This window comes from Phyllopteryx taeniolatus, chromosome 21 (genome assembly GCF_024500385.1).
Source record: "Phyllopteryx taeniolatus isolate TA_2022b chromosome 21, UOR_Ptae_1.2, whole genome shotgun sequence".
NCBI lineage: Eukaryota > Metazoa > Chordata > Actinopteri > Syngnathiformes > Syngnathidae > Phyllopteryx > Phyllopteryx taeniolatus.
This window is the reverse complement of record NC_084522.1, coordinates 4,956,444-4,973,925: the sequence shown is the minus strand read 5'-3', so window position 1 is coordinate 4,973,925 and position 17,482 is coordinate 4,956,444.

The window sequence follows — 17,482 nt, the reverse complement described above, 5'->3', positions numbered from 1 at the left end:
GAAGATTGACTGTTCCCCGTCTCACATCGTTCATTTCGGCATTGATGGCGCTTTTTTTAAGGTTTTGTTTGGGATGGCTCGATGTGAACATCTCATCCCTCTGTGTTTGAAAGCATCTGAAAACGTCATCCAGCATGAAACAAGCTGAGTTTTGGTGCCATTTCCAATGCCAGAAATGGCCTTTTTGAATACGGTGCGCCACTGATTTATTTATTTATTTTTTGACTAGTTTTATTACTTTCATGGAGGTAAGCATAGATGGTTTGCTGGAAAAGAATAGAGACAGCATCGCAAAGGGATCGAGAAAAAAGGGCTTTCATATTTAAAGGGGTGTTTGCAATTTTAAAAAAAATCACTTTTTGTCATACAGTATTTGTTAAAACTGTCAGTGTGACCTGACAGTAGCATATTATCAAAATTATCTGTGGAAAAAAAAAAGCCCTCACTAGCCCAATCTTGCACCTTTAATATGATGCTTAAGAAACCCTGGTGCCTGAGAGAGAAGGCATGATTGACGAAGTGTCAATCATTTGTTGTGCACTTGCGAGCACACGCGCTCGCGCTGACGTGTTAGTTTGGGCTCGAGGGGCTGCTGAAACTATGGCGGAAAATCCCACTCTAGAAAATAAAAATAGAATGGCCTTCTTGTTTGCTAACAACTGGCCATAAGAAAGCAAGGGACCTCATGCAGCTGAAGATTCAGAAGCAACGCAGAATTAGCAACATTTATGCTCAAAAGGTATATTTACAACTTGTGTTGAATTTAGAATTTCCCATTCCAAAAAAACAAAAAACTTCAAACGCATAACATTAAACATTAACATAACAGCTACATCTACCAACAAAGCAGCCGTGTGTGGGGGTTAGTGAAGTAACGTTAAGAGTGAGTGAACTGCAAACTCCAATTTTAACACTATTACTCCAAGAATTTTCCCCCCTCAACCATACCAGAGCTAACCCAAATGGCTGCTTGGTTTGAAACTTAAAAAAAACAAAACTAACAAACTAGCTAGACCACTGCCTTGCGAGTAATTGCCACATTTACAGAGCGAAGGCCACCAGCCACAAGTGATTAAGGATATTAGGTTAAAACCACCCAGACAAGTAGTTGCCCTATGGTAGAAATAGAGGGATAAAGCCAATTGGCTGTTCTCTGGGTGTTTGGAGGACTGGATAATGCTGTGGCAAACAAACTGTCTAACCATATTGGGGAGAAAAGTTTCTAATTCACCAAACACACAGAGGAAAATAGTGTCATGGAATGCAAGGCATTTTCAGGCTGACTCAGAGGTGTTCATGGTATTTTAATCAGGAAAAGAAGTCGTAAAGACTATCACAAGGGAATGAGTGTAACGGTAAATATAAGGAGATTTACACCAAATGTTACAAAAAGCAGTCCAACACTCTAAAAGGCTTCAGAGGAACACCCGCTATTAAAAGTCTAAAAAAATAATAATCAATAATCAAAAAGCCACAGGTGTTTCCAGAGTTGCTCCAGTCCTAAGCAAAAACCTGTACATGTGGGTCTTTTAAAGCAACTTCACTCTTTATTATGATAAACTTCTCCAGATCGGTTTATGTTTTCAGGCGAGTGAACAGCTTGTTGGGATTAGAAGTAAAGGTGGTGTGTGTGCAACCAAAATAACGTTGGTGAACACGAGAGTCAGCCGCCTTTGACTCAGCGCTTCCAACCTAACAAGGCCTTGAATGGGGAATCTGTTCAACCGCTTGAATTGCCACTAACAACGTTGGGCATGGCCAGCTCAACCCACTTTTTCCAAAGGTTCTTTTTTTTGAAATAAATAACACTCCACATCAATTCTCAAAGGTTAGGAGCGTTGTCACTCCCAAAATAGCCAATGTTCACCTCATCACGCGCGAGAAAGAAAAGACTACGTGTGGAAAACCTGTGGATTAATCGTCGGCGTCAACACTGTAATGACTGTATTCATTTTTAAGACTGTTTATAGCAACGGCCAAAGAAATAAATTTGATAATTTAGTACGAATCGCAGTATATTCCATCCATTTTCTATGCCGCTTGTCCTCCAAGGGTTGCGGGTGATCTGGAGCCTACCTCAGCTGACTTTGAGCAAGAGGCAGGGTACAAACAATCAGTCATGCTCACATTCCCTCCTACAAACAATAGAGAGTCGTCAGTTTAATTAGCATGTATGTTTTGGAATTTGGGAGGCAGCTGCAGTACCCTGAGAACATGCTTAGTCCACACCAGAAGGCGGGAGCAGAGATTCAAAGCCCAAACCTTGAAATTGTGAGGCAGATGTGCTAATCACTTGGCCCTGTGCTGCCCTTCGGTATATGATTGTTCAACATCGATTCCACCCAAAAATGTCTGAATGTGCTGTAAGCACTACAATTCGTAAAGAAAACATGTTTTTATGCAATCTTAACTCATTCACTGACAGCCTTCCCAGTTAACACGGATACTTGACTTCTAAAGCCGTCAATGGCAGAGAATGTGTTAAAGCAGTAGTTAAGGGTTTAGCGCTTAACGCTAGATTAATTACATAATTATGTATTCTACAGTTATCTTTTTAAAACACCAAAATATATTTTACGATTGTTACATTATTACATTATTATGCCATTATTAGTAAATAAATTAGTAATTATAGCTCATTGAGAAAAATTTGAACTAAACCGAAAGCATTAGTTCTCATATGTGATCAGCAATCTAATCAGTTCGTCTTAATTTGATTACTTTAGTATAGTAGTATTTTTACTTTCGCAGGCCTGTGAGGCCAATTCCTTTATTTTTGCTGTAGACTGAAAATATTTTCAAAACCGCTTGTTTAAAGTTGGTCGTTGAACTTTCTTCTGATCTTTAAATGTGTACTGTAATTACAAAATCTATGTTTGCAGGTCTTTCTCAAGTTTACAGAAAAGCTTGACGCTTGTGTGTGTGTGTGTGTGTGTGCACTTTTCCGAGCATGCACACACCTTCCAGAAAGTACATCCTGATAAATCAAGACCTCTGATCTCCCGTCCAAGAATTCCAGACTGCCTGGGCCACACCATCCAGGTCCATGAAATACGGAAACAGCGTCTCTGTGCGAGCAAGTATGCCAAGAATGCCATTAGACTTCCATTTGTTTCTTGCGGTGGTGACAAGGCGAAGTAGGATTGGGTGGTGTGAAGATTTTATTTTTCCAGATTTTTTTCATGCAACTGAAAAACAATCTACTTTTGACCGCGGCCACATGTAGCACTCTGTCTGGCTGGACCTCACACATGAGGAAATTAGCACAGCAGTATGCAGAAACACACTTAGTCCACACAGCAAGCAGTGAACAACCACAGCGCTACATCAAATGTATGATGCATGTATGTCAACTATAGACATGTGGCCGCTGATCGAAAAACTTAGGCTATATATATACATCAATCAAACCAAAACAAATTGCAGCGCCATTATTCTACATCAAAGCCGCCCTAAGTGAGCTCATTTGCGGAACCAGGAGCGTAAAGGGAAACGGCTGACAATAGCCACTGTTGGATCACCAGAGTCCCAGGGGACCATTAAATAATTTGCAACACATCAATAAGCGAGGACCACTGCGCTAATATGACAAGACGCCTGACTGAATGATGATCGCTTATCTTTGGGGCGAATAAAAAAGTGAAATACACTTCACGTAAATCAGTCGCTCATGTCTCGCTCCTCTCGCTAGCTTAATGAATACGTTTAAGGCCTTCAACAAAACCCTAACCAGCTAATCGGGGAACCTAATCACCAATGCCACCAATTATTCCTTCCCTTTAAGTGAGGCGCCATGACGGTCTCGCGTGGAGAGAGCGATCTGTGCATGACTGGAGCATTGAACGTTTGCGGTATATGCTTATTAAGTACAGAATGAGCTGATGAAAAACAACTGGTGGCTTAAACCTGTCCGCGGACCTCAATAATCTATATCCCCTCCAATGATTGTTCAGGAAAAGCACACTGGGGAAAAACATGAACCTCAATCGTAAACCTGATTAAAAAAGGCCAAATAAAACTAGACCAAAAGGTAACCATAACAGGAGTGTGACAAGTATCTTTGCTGAAAGGAAATAAGAAAAGCTAAAGCTTTTCAATCGTTAATATGGTAAATGTGTTTGAGGTTTAATGTGTGCATGTTTGTGTGTGTGTCGTTTGGGGAGGAAATAAAAGGAGACACCACAGGCAGAGTAACACAACTGGAATTTGTAAAGAAAGCAGCTGAGAATATAATCGAATGTTGATCAAACATCCTTAAGAGGACACTTGACATCATAATTATGAGTTTGAAGCCCACAGTTTCGAGATTTAGGGTCTTTGTTGTGTTGTGAACCATCTCCATAAATCCCAAATCTCTTCATGGCCAGAAAAGAAGACTTAACTTTGAGTAACTTGGAGCTCTCAGCATCAGATATCCACTGAGATAGTTGGGCAAATATGTTTATTTTAGTCAAATTCTGAGTAACCAGCAAAGCTCACAGTGGACCTACATTACTTTAACAGGAACCCGCTGACTAAAATGCAACATAACCCAAAAAGAAATACCCCCGCCAAAAAATAAAAATAACAAATAAAAATAGGTTCCATCTAACGTTAGAATTTACAAAATATATATATGTATATATATATATATATATATATATATATACATATATATTAATATTTCAGTGTCATTACGTCAACACAAAATTATTGGGGGCTCAAAATCTCAAAAGAGTAGCTTGCAAATGCTCTTAATTTTGTGATGTCATCATTGCTTTTAATACAACTCAGACCTTGTTTCCAGAAAATTGACAGGATTAGTTGGACTAGTGTCCTGTTTTCACTCCCGCCCACTAAATAAGAACTTGAGCGCTTTCATTCACACGGCGCGCAATTGCAACATGCAAAGTTCGACGTGACAGCCAGCATGTGGACAGGGACTTTGCGCTGGCGTGGCCGCATTAGAGCGCCTCGTCGTTGCGGCGTGGAAAAGCCCCATGACGACCCGATGGGAAATATTCCAGCCACCGGTGGCTTTAATCGGCTATATTTTCGCAGCTCAAACATGCAAATATGCAGGCAAAAGAAAGATTCTAAACAAAGTAGCATCCATTTGTCCAGGTCGAAGTACTGAAATTTGATTCAAAGTTGAAAGTTGCGTTGGGTGTGCTTTCGGCACATTCAGCGGAGACACCCACAGCATTTGAGAGCAGAGAGACTAGCGTGATTTGTCCCGATTTTGAAGCCTCATTTTATACACCTGCTGATTTATTTGTTGTTGTTGTTTTTTTGTGAATAACACTATCTCTGTGATGCGTCAAATTTAGACGAGATTATTTTCACTTTTCCAGGGATTTGAACATACTGCTATTCCATACAACCGCTAAAGATGCCTATTACAAGCTCCCTTTTAAAGCCACGTACATCTCATATGGACCTGTCTCTGGCAAATAAATTCCTGCTTAGGGTCAGGAAGCCACATTCTGTACAAGGAATTAGATCATTCAGAAACAATGTCTGTATTTTTACCCTTTCTATTTGAGGTTTGTGGCTTATAAACCCCAACCAGTGCATTATGAATCTTTGCCTTGTTTCACTTTGTCCAGACACCCACCGTCAGCTGAATTTGATACTCATCATGACACATTTTGAGGGGACTGCTCTTTGTCTTTTTATTACGCAAAGCATCAAGGGGTTAATTTAGATTAAGAAGGCCAAATTGTTAGAGAGTGTTGCAAAAATTGGTTCAGGCAGTGTAAGAAGTAATACTGGATGCTGTCATTTAAAGCATGAGGTTAATATACTGAATATTTATAACAGAAGGAATGGGACACAGTCAAATTACAAGTAAATAGCTTGGCAAGCTGCTCGTGTTTCTATCAGAAGGGCAATTGGGGAAGAAGTAAAATTTAAAAAAAAAATTTTTTCAAGAAAAGTCTCAAGATATATTGTCGGGTTTGGTAGGCTGCAGTTTTTGCATATTTTCAAGCATGGCCTTTATTTCTTCCGTCACATCTAAAACATGAAAAACTGACGCCTCTATCTCCTCAAACGGTAAATATATCTATTTTCTTCTATGTTACTGATAATACTTCAATCACCAATCCACCAAAGAACACCAAACAAAAGTAATTTTTGCTACTCTTCCCACAAATGCATAGTCCTTACAAATGGGGTGCAATTTAACATAAACAAGCTTTCCAACTAAAAAAAGTTAATGGAAAGAGGCAACAAACAAATAGTCAAATTTTCAGGATACTTTTTGTGTTGGGTTTATAGTGTCCACATGGAGCAGCTCAAAACAGGAACTGAGATCTTGCACAAGGGGCAAGCTAAACTGTTAGCCTAGTCCAGAGCACATCACGACTATTTTAAAATGGTGTAAATTAACTTTTTCATGATCAGGTGGCCGACTGGTTAGAGCGTCTGCCTCACAGTTCTGAGGACAAGGGTTCAATACCCGGCCCCGCCTTTGTGGAGTTTACATGTTCTCCCCGTGCCTGCGTGGGTTTTCTCCGGGCACGCCGGTGTCCTCCCACATCCCAAAAAACATGCATTAATTGGAGACTCTAAATTGCCCGTAGGTGTGACTGTGAGTGTGAATGGTTGTTTGTTTGTTTGTGCCCTGCGATTGGCTGGCAACCAGTTCAGGGTGTACCCCGCCTCCTGCCCGATGACAGCTGGGATAGGCTCCAGCACGCCCGCGACCCTAGTGAGGAGAAGCGGTTCAGAAAATGGATGGATGGATGATCAGTGTCCATATTTGTCTTCTTTTTGTCTTTCAATTGTTCACCTTAGCTGCACTGCTCTTTGCACTAACCAGCTGTGACCTCTGGGCTAGCAATGCAAGTGTGAGTCATGACTCCAGATCAAACATTTTGGTAAAGGACGCAGCAATAAAAGAACTTTGGGGTTGCTCGAGCCCGCTGTTGTATTCTCTCTCATCCTTCACAGCAAGGGGCTATTAAAATACAGCTGACCCTTGCCCTCTGTTTGACCTGGAAGTTAAAATAAATACAAACATGGCTGGCTGGACAGTTTTTTTTTCTTTACTCTCGCCCACTTTAGTTTCTTAGTACGAGCATATGGGGAATGAAAGAGCCAGTTTGGAGAATGCCAATATTTGTCGGGAAAAAATGAAAACAGATGAATGCTGGCTGAGGGAACTGTATTATCCTCCCAGTATCCCCCAGTGGTCTGGCCATACACTTAACAACGTCGAATATTTCAGCTCCTTCATACTGCCTGTTGCTTTCACAAGTTAGTCTATCAGTTACGGACCTTTCCACGTCGTCTAGTCCAACGCATTTCCATCTTGATTTATTTCCCAAAGAGTCTCATCAGTTCAGTTCACGTTGAAACATAAATAAAAGAAGAAGAAAAAAAACATTTAACATTCCTCATGAATGTTAAAAATGGGACGCTCGACCATTTGTGTGTACGTGAGAATTCTATGAGAATCCAAGAGAAATTTTGTGAGGTCAGTGGTCACCGATGCTGGACCTGAGAGAGAGAGGCTCTGGCTCACAATGTCTGTTGTAGTTCATTCCAAAAGTGTTTGATGGGGTTGAGGTCAGGGCTCTCAAGTTCTTCCACAGCAAACGTGGCCAACCATTCCGTTAGGACTCAAAACAGTCCTGAACTGCAGGCTAGCATTACAAACAGATAAATAAATAATCTGAATTTCCATATATTCGAAAAAAATTTACTATTAATTGAGATATAAGAACAAGGCAGAAAAACATTCATTTTGACAGCAGACTACTGAAGGTGATATGTGTAAAGTCAAGCTGAAAGTTTGTTTGCAAACTGTTTAGAAACACATGTTTAGAAAGCAAAGACAGGCTGATATTTTTCGCCATTTTACTCCCCAAATCCCCAATATGTTTATTATAAATAGGTTTAATGGTGATATTTATAGTTAAACCAAGACAGTATAACTTCAAAATTCCCCTTTTAGGCAACCGATTTTGAGGGGGGTGGGGGTTTACTTTCTCCTATATTGAAAGTGCTCATACACACATCGGCTTGTTTTTTTCACTTGGGATAGTCAAAACATATACAGTCAATGCCCTCCTGTCTCCTCCCAGCATGCCTGATCAAAGCGTTTCACCAGAGCTTTAACAGGCATCGTAATGTTAAAATCCTGGACAATCTCACAACATGTGATTGTTAAAGCTTCCTCCGGATGTATTGATCACATTTGTGGAGGGGAAAACATTTCCAAAGCTGGGAGCATGGAAACACACTACTCCAAGAAATAATGAGGAGCACGTAATACTTTGGGACACCAGTTTGGAACGGAGAGATACATCATATTTATACTAGCTCCCACAGAGGAGGTGGAAAAAAGGACCAAATAATGGCTTTACCAAGGTTGGAACAAAGATCATTCAAAAGTAATAAAAGATGGGGTTATAAGACCTTGGGAGAGAGACAGGGAGAAAATGAATTTCATATTCATCGTTGCACAAGTGTGCATCTGAATTCACTGTTTGTTTTCGCACATTTATTTCCCCCTCCTCTGTTTTGCCTCCAATTCATCCCCTTATCCTTAACCAAATACACAAATGTCACTTTTGCAAACATCCCATGTCTCTGGAAGAACAAAAAAATGTTGACGAACTGCCCGAGGGATTTCCAACTGAAGCAAACTTCTCTTTTATCCACCATTTGTCATTTATACAAGAATCCGCAATCATGGGTTCAACTGGGCCTCTTTAACATTCTATCATTCCATTACATGAAATAAATAAATACAGTCTCTTTAGTCAGAAATTAGTAAAGTAATCCATAATTCCCATTTCACAGTGCAGGCGGTCTTACATAAACACAACAATGATTTTACAAGCACTCTGCCTATTTGTGCACGAAATGTGGTTTCATTGTTATCTAATTAACAACCCCTGACCAAGTAGGGACCTTCTGTTTGATAAAAAAAGAGATGTAAAAAAAGATTTTTAAATGATCTCTGACATGTTTGAAATGTAACCAACATCCTTGTAGCTGGGCTTGAAACAATTGACGTAGCCCCCTTCAGGAAGAAGAGGAAAGAACCATTTAAGGTATTAGCAGGACCCAAAATGAAAGCAAAAGGAAGAAGCACCTTTAATTGTCACCCTGAGATCCACACTGATACAGTCTTTTTGCTTTGCTTTCTTTATTTTAAATGAGCAAATCCGCATCTCTCCAGCAGCAATACTGCCATGGGTCTGGAGCCTTTTGTTTTTATTTTGTCTTTACAGACTTTTTTTCTACATTCTGGCTCAAGCCACACAAATGCTGTTTTAAAAAAACAACAACTGTCAATTGCCATCAATATGCACATGTAATTTACAGGAATAATGCCCCTGTCTGCCCCCAGTAAGGTCCTGACAAGAGTCGGACAGGAGAGAATGAATTATTAAGCCCTTCGTACCGCCATTGCCATCCCGCGTATCATCATCAAGCAGTCGATTGAATGGTCACTGATTGGCTCGTGAGGAAAAACAGATTTTGTTTGACCTTTGCTTCTGAGGGTCCAGTTGATAAAATAAAAATTAACTCAACTGCAGTGATGCTGCTACATTGTTACTATGACGACTGTTGGTGCATATTTGATCAATCTATTAAAGTGATTCATGTGTCTGCATGTCTGTTTCACATGCTCACACTGTTATGTACGTTTTAGGCTCGTTCACACGCTGCCCTATGAAAATATCGGAAAATATGAGAGCGATTTTATTGCACCACAAACTTCAGGGACACCCGGCGAAGCCTCCTGCCATCGGAACTGACAGTGATTGATGACCGGGCTGATGGAATCGCAGCAGGACCTCGGACCTCCAGAGCGCGAGGTCCCGCTGATGTGCTCCGCTGCATGTGGCAGTATCAAATCTCTCCCACGCAATCGCGAACACAAAACGTCATGGAGATATACGACGTGCAGCACACACCTCCGGTTCCACCGCGCGGGCGGCACAGGCCAAAGTCGTAGCTCACTTGAATGCCCGCTTATGTTTCTCAAGCTAACTATAGCAAAAAGAAAAAAAACTCCCAAAATGTGGTCATTCCCTGAGTGGCTGAAGCCAGTTCTTTTCACGCTGTTGAGCATAGCCGCTGTTGGATCGGTGTGTGAATAAGCTCAGGCTAATTCCAGCAATCTCTTTGTCTTTTTTCTCTGTTTCGGTGATTCTTCCCTTCAACACAAAAGCAATCTGTCATGGCAACACCGCTGCGCTGGCATTTGCCCCTTGTTTGTTCATCATAGTGAAGTCATTGCAGAGGTTTCAGCTACTCTCGAGCTGCTGCGGACAAGGACGAGGAACATCGTAAGAAGCTCACTTTTTGGGAGATTTAAGATGTGGGTAACAGGGAGAAGCAGCGGGCCAGCTAATCATTTACGGAATGTGGCGTGGATATAAGATAGGTCCGGATTCCCGGAGGAATGGTAATTACTGAGGAAATCAAACACCATCAATTTGGAGGTTTTCAACATATCACCATCTCCCGCACCCTTCTCCCCTCACTCCATCTCAACCGACCCTGGCGGTCACTCCCTCAGGCCCCAGCCATCTTCACTTTTTCCAATGTTTTCCACCCTGCTCCGCTCCCCTGCTTCCATTAGCCCCCCTCTACACTCCCATTTATTTTCCTTTAATTTTCTCAGACTCACTCCACCCTCTCATTTTCTATCTATCTTCACGCCGGGTTTTTTTGTGAAGTTTGCAGTACAGCAATATATATTTTTCCCATTCCAGAAATGTATATACATGCAAATACAGGGCTTACAAACATTGATACATTAGACACATACAGTAACCCTCATCACCCTCGTGTATGGAATGTGAGAAAAGCATCGCCCCAAAACATTTGCAATTCATTTCGATGCCTTACACAGAAGAATTATTACTGTAGTTTCCTTTTTTTTTTTTTATTTAAGTTCATTCCAAGTACAGCGGAACCTCCACAGTAGAACTCTACATGCAACTCTCTACACTTTAACTAATTTGTTCCATTTTCTGGCAAAATTTGCCTTGAAATTTGAATGGTCATCGTGTGTATCAGCATGACACTTCAGCCCACTGAACAGAATATGTTTTGTGTTTTTTGATGACATCAAAGAAGGGTATCATTGTTGACAAAAAAAAATAAGAAATATGATGAAGACCACAACTGAACACCTATAGCATAATAGTGATAATGAGTAACAAAGCATAAAATGCATACCTGAATGTGCGTTGTGTTTAATCCAGTCGTTTTTTCAACCATCACATCAATCTTTCTGGTCACCACCCAAAATTGGACACTGAGGCAAGTTTTCTTTTCGCTAAACTTATCACTGTCTTCTTAGTCAACGGGGCAACGTGTCAAATCTTTTGAGTCATCTCTGTGATCAACAACCAAATTTAGACAACAAAGTAAGGCATGTTTTCTGTTAGTTACATCACTGTCGTCTTAGCCATTTTGTGGGTCTGGCATGCATGAAAATTCAGTTTGGTTGCTGCTGTTTACAATTTATAACGTGTAAAAAGTAGAAAGGGTGGCTGAATTTCCTGTAGGTTTTTTATATGCTTATTCTTAGTAATATCATAAAATTACTGGGCAGCACGGCGGTCGAGTTGTTCAGGGTTCAAATCTTAGCTGTTATTATAGATTGGTTGTAAAGCGTACGCCATCTGAGGGAAGTGTGTCGACCACACATGTCGATACCTGATAATAGCCAGCCTTCATGGAATGAGTAGCACAATTGGACACACGTGTGTTCTTGAACATGCTAACCACTTTTGGGCCTCAACATTAAAAGTGCTGCGCACACCCCTGGTCTCATCCTTCATCGCTTTACTGCTTGACAAAGAGCAAATGGGAGTTGGGAAAATACAACTCTTGTCAATGGTGACTTCCAGGGATAAGGAGAAGGGTACCAGGCGGGAGGGAGGGTTTCAGGCGTTGGGCCCCACCCTTCAATCATCTTGCTCAGGGCACAGCAAACCCTCTCCAACAACGGCCTTCTCACCCAAGCCGCAATCAGCAGTCTTTGCTGTTCTGCTCATAATCATTCATCTTTCCTAACTACTAACCGCTGCTTTGGAATCCAATAAAACGTTTTTCCAAACGAGATGTTATTAAATAAAATGTCATCTTCCCTCTTGTTAGCCATTTATTTTCCTTCGCCGTGTCCTGGAATGATATCTGTTGATGTAGAGGTTTAGAAATGTTTGGGAAATGACTGAGCTCCTGGACAGGAAGGAGAATTTTATGAGCGCACTGCGACCTCTGAAGCTCATCTCTGGTGAACCCCTTCGCAAAGTGTGTGAGAAGACAAATAGACGGTGGAAACTATACATTAAGAGGACTTGTAAAGTCACGCAGGCACGCTGAAGATCGTCCGCATATTTGCGACCCCCCGGCTGTCCATGCGATAACGCTCCACACCAAGTGTTAATGGGCAGTGTTTGTCAGGGCATAACACTCACACTATTTCAGGGCAACAAGCACTTCCTTCTTCCTTCTAACTTTGTGCGATGACACGAAGTGGGCTTGATTGACACAACAAAGCAGCCCAACTTTCCATGTTCGGCATCAATTAGACAAACCCAAACATGGCCCAATAACATCGATGAGAAAAGAAAAGAAAAAATTTAATCACATCAGATGGACGCCGATTGTGTTTCATCACTTGAAGGAGCAAGTGATTGTGTCGAAATAAAACATCAATTTGCATACAATCATAATGGGGTTTGGGGGTGGCTGTGGTCTAAACAAATCAGAATAACAACAAACCACATTGTTGCTCGGGTTTAAATGCTTCCCGTTTGGGAAAGTATGCTTATCATAATATCCTGTCTGCACTCAGGCACAGATAGCAGATTGTACTTTTATTTGGGCAAACAACACTGAGGAAAAGATACTTTTAGTGGCCGGAGACAAATCACAGTGTTCGCTGTACGGGACCATGGTGACAACATATTTACATTTACTGTAAATTCTAAGTGTAAAGAAGACATCAATATATCTTGAGAACACATATTTAAATGATTAAATCCCACAGTGACTGGATGAGAAATTTTAAGTGCTCTCGAAACAATCTTGTTAAAATTATAGTCTTTCATAAATTACTTTCGGAAAAGATGGTCAAGCAGATAAAAACTTCAAGGCTCAGGAGTACCACAAAGTCACGTAGATGTAAATTTTAATAACTTCCTATTTAACTGCTTGAAACATTATGCAGGATGTGCATCAGTGGTTAGTCTTGTGCAGCCTTCCCTTAACTTACAATTATTAGAGTGAAATGCTGGAAGCTGGTCCATCAATTGGTTATATTCTTGTGCAAAGGGCTTTCGGGTTCATGTTTGTTGGAATAATGTAAAGTATTTTATCCTCTCCAAAAGTGGCCTCCAGCCGAATAAACACCATGCTCCGCGCCATTGCCTGCTTAAGGGACGTGTTCTTCTTGTCAGTCAACATACAGCATGGGACTAACTTCACCCATACGCAAGCATTTGTAAATAAAGGCATATTTTTAAATCAAGGCCTTGCTTCAAATAGACGCTGGTACTCTCTGTAGTTCAGTAAATAAACAATTCTTGAGCAGAAAATGTTTGGGAAACACATCTGGTATCAAATAAAAAATAAAAAAATGGGATGGACCTCATTTAATTTTACACAACCGTAAAGTATTGCCATGATTATTTAGTAAGACTTCAAACAAATGAACGCAAGATGCATTAAACAGTTTGGTCTGAATTATTTGAATAAAGTTTAGGAAAATATCACCCAAACTACTTCTCGTTCTCGCCATTTTGCTTGTGGATGTTCTCATTCATGGAAGTCATTTCATTTACAGGGCATCGTATCGACCGCAACTCTCCTTTTTTTTTTTTTTTTCCCAAATAGGTACAACTACAGACTAAATTACGGTGCCAAATCCCATGTACTACAGCAATTCTCAAAGACTAGTACGCGGGCTCCCTCTAGAGGTATGCAAAAGAATCACTGAATTAAATGTTCAAACTGTGCGTAATGTTACAGTGGCTTAAACGTTTTCTTAATCCAGTCCAATACATTTGTTACATACAGTTCAGTTGTATTTAACTTTTAAGTACAATACATTTGACATTTTGATTTTGAAACATTTGATTTCAAACACCCCTCCTTGAGCCGTCACCTTGTCGTGGTGGAGGGGTTTGTGTGTCCCAGTGATCCTAGGAGCTAAGTTGTCTGGGGCTTTATGCCCCTGGCAGGGTCACCCATGACAAACAGGTCCTAGGTGAGGGACCAGACAAAGCACGGCTCAAAGACCCCTAATGATGACGACAAACAATGGAATTCGTTTTCCCTTGCCCGGACGCGGGCCACCGGGGCCCCCCGCTGGAGCCAGGCCTGGTGGTGGGGCTCGAAGGCGAGCGCCTGGTGGCCGGGCCTGCACCCATGGGGTCCGGCCGGGCACAGCCCGAAAGGGTAACGTGGGTCCCCCTTCCCATGGGCTCACCACCTGTGGGAGGGGCCATAGGGGTCGGGTGCAGTGTGAGCTGGGCGGTGGCCGAAGGCGGGGACCTTGGCGATCCGATCCCCGGCTACAGAAGCTGGCTCTAGGGACGTGGAATGTCACCTCTCTGGCAGGGAAGGAGCCCGAGCTGGTGTGTGAGGTCGAGAAGTTCCGACTCGATATAGTCGGACTCGCCTCCACACACACCTGGGGCTCTGGTACCAGTCCTCTCGAGAGGGGTTGGACTCTCTTCCACTCTGGAGTTGCCCATGGTGAGAGGCGCCGAGCAGGTGTGGGTATACTTATTGCCCCCCGGCTCGGCGCCTGTACGTTGGGGTTCACCCCGGTGGACGAGAGGGTAGCCTCCCTCCGCCTTCGGGTGGGGGGACGGGTCCTGACTGTTGTTTGTGCCTATGCACCAAACAGCAGTTCAGAGTACCCACCCTTTTTGGAGTCCTTGGAGGGGGTGCTGGAGAGCGCTCCCGCTGGGGACTCCATTGTTCTGTTGGGGGACTTCAATGCTCACGTGGGCAATGACAGTGAGACCTGGAAGGGCGCGATTGGGAGGAACGGCCCCCCCGATCAGAACCCGAGCGGTGTTCTGTTATTGGACTTCTGTGCTCGTCACGGATTGTCCATAACGAACACCATGTTCAAGCATAAGGGTGTCCACACGTGCACTTGGCACCAGGACACCCTAGGTCGCAGTTCGATGATCGACTTTGTGGTCGTGTCATCGGACTTGCGGCCGCATGTCTTGGACACTCGGGTGAAGAGAGGGGCGGAGCTGTCAACTGATCACCACCTGGTGGTGAGTTGGCTCCGATGGTGGGGGAAGATGCCGGTCCGACGTGGCAGGCCCAAACGTATTGTGAGGGTCTGCTGGGAACGTCTGGCAGAATCCCCTGTCAGAAGGAGTTTCAACTCCCACCTCCGACAGAACTTTGCTCATGTTCCGGGGGAGGCGGGGGACATCGAGTCCGAGTGGACCATGTTCCGCGCCTCCATTGCTGAGGCGGCCGACCGGAGCTGTGGCCGTAAGGTGGTCGGTGCCTGTCGTGGCGGCAATCCCCGAACCCGTTGGTGGACACCAACGGTGAGGGATGCCGTCAAGCTGAAGAAGGAGTCCTATCGGGCCTTTTTGGCCTGTGGGACTCCTGAGGCAGCTGATGGGTACCGGCTGGCCAAGCGGAATGCAGCTCTGGTGGTCGCTGAAGCAAAAACCCGGGCATGGGAGGAGTTCGGTGAGGCCATGGAGAAAGACTTCCGGACGGCTTCGAGGAAATTCTGGTCCACCATCCGACGTCTCAGGAGAGGAAAGCAGTGCACCACCAACACTGTGTATAGTGGGGATGGGGCGCTGCTGACCTCGACTCGGGACGTTGTGAGTCGGTGGGGAGAATACTTCGAAGACCTCCTCAATTCCACCGACACGCCTTCCCATGGGGAAGCAGAGTGTGGGTTCTCTGAGGCGGGCTCTCCTATCTCTGGGTTTGAGGTCACCGAGGTAGTTAAAAAGCTCCTCGGTGGCAGGGCCCCGGGGGTGGATGAGATTCGCCCGGAGTTCCTAAAGGCTCTGGATGTTGTGGGGCTGTCCTGGTTGACACGCCTCTGCAACATCGCGTGGACATCGGGGACAGTGCCTCTGGATTGGCAGACTGGGGTGGTGGTCCCCCTTTTTAAGAAGGGGGACCGGAGGGTGTGTTCCAACTACAGGGGGATCACACTGCTCAGCCTCCCTGGTAAGGTCTATTCAGGGGTGCTGGAGAGGAGGGTCCGTCGGGAAGTCGAATCTCAGATTCAGGAGGAGCAGTGTGGTTTTCGTCCTGGCCGTGGAACAGTGGACCAGCTCTACACCCTCGGCAGGGTCCTCGAGGGTGCATGGGAGTTCGCCCAACCAGTCTACATGTGTTTTGTGGACTTGGAGAAGGCGTTCGACCGTGTCCCTCGGGGAGTCCTGTGGAGAGTGCTTCGGGAGTATGGGGTACCGAACCCCCTGATACGGGCTGTTCGGTCCCTGTACGACCGGAGTCAGAGTTTGGTCCGCATATCCGGCAGTAAGTCGAACTCGTTCCCGGTGAGGGTTGGACTCCGCCAAGGCTGCCCTTTGTCGCCGATTCTGTTCATAACTTTTATGGACAGAATTTCTAGGCGCAGCCGAGGCGTAGAGGGGGTCCGGTTTGGTGGCCTCAGTATTGCATCTCTGCTTTTTGCAGATGATGTGGTTCTGTTGGCTTCATCAAGCCGTGACCTCCAACTCTCATTGGAGCAGTTCGCAGCCGAGTGTGAAGCGGCTGGGATGAGAATCAGCACCTCCAAATCTGAGACCATGGTCCTCAGTCGGGAAAGGGTGGCATGCCATCTCCAGGTCGGGGATGAGATCCTGCCCCAAGTGGAGGAATTCAAGTATCTTGGGGTCTTGTTCACGAGTGAGGGAAGAATGGAACGGGAGATCGACAGGCGGATCGGTGCAGCGTCTGCAGTGATGCGGACTTTGTATCGGTCCGTTGTGGTAAAGAAAGAGCTAAGCCGAAAGGCGAAGCTCTCAATTTACCGGTCGATCTTCGTTCCTACCCTCACCTATGGTCATGAGCTGTGGGTCGTGACCGAAAGAACAAGATGCCGGATACAAGCGGCCGAAATGAGTTTCCTCCGCAGGGTGTCCGGGCTCTCCCTTAGAGATAGGGTGAGAAGCTCGGTCATCCGAGAGGATCTCAGAGTAGAGCCGCTACTCCTCCGCATTGAGAGGAGCCAGATGAGGTGGCTGGGGCATCTGATTCGGATGCCTCCCGGACGCCTCCCTGGTGAGGTGTTCCGGGCATGTCCCACCGGGAGGAGACCCCGGGGACGACCCAGGACGCGCTGGAGAGACTACATCCTTCGGCTGGCCTGGGAACGCCTCGGGATCCCCCCGGAAGAGCTGGATGAAGTGGCTGGGGAGAGGGTAGTCTGGGCGTCCCTGCTGAAGCTACTGCCCCCGCGACCCGACCCGGATAAGCGGTAGAGAATGGATGGATGGATGGATGGATGATT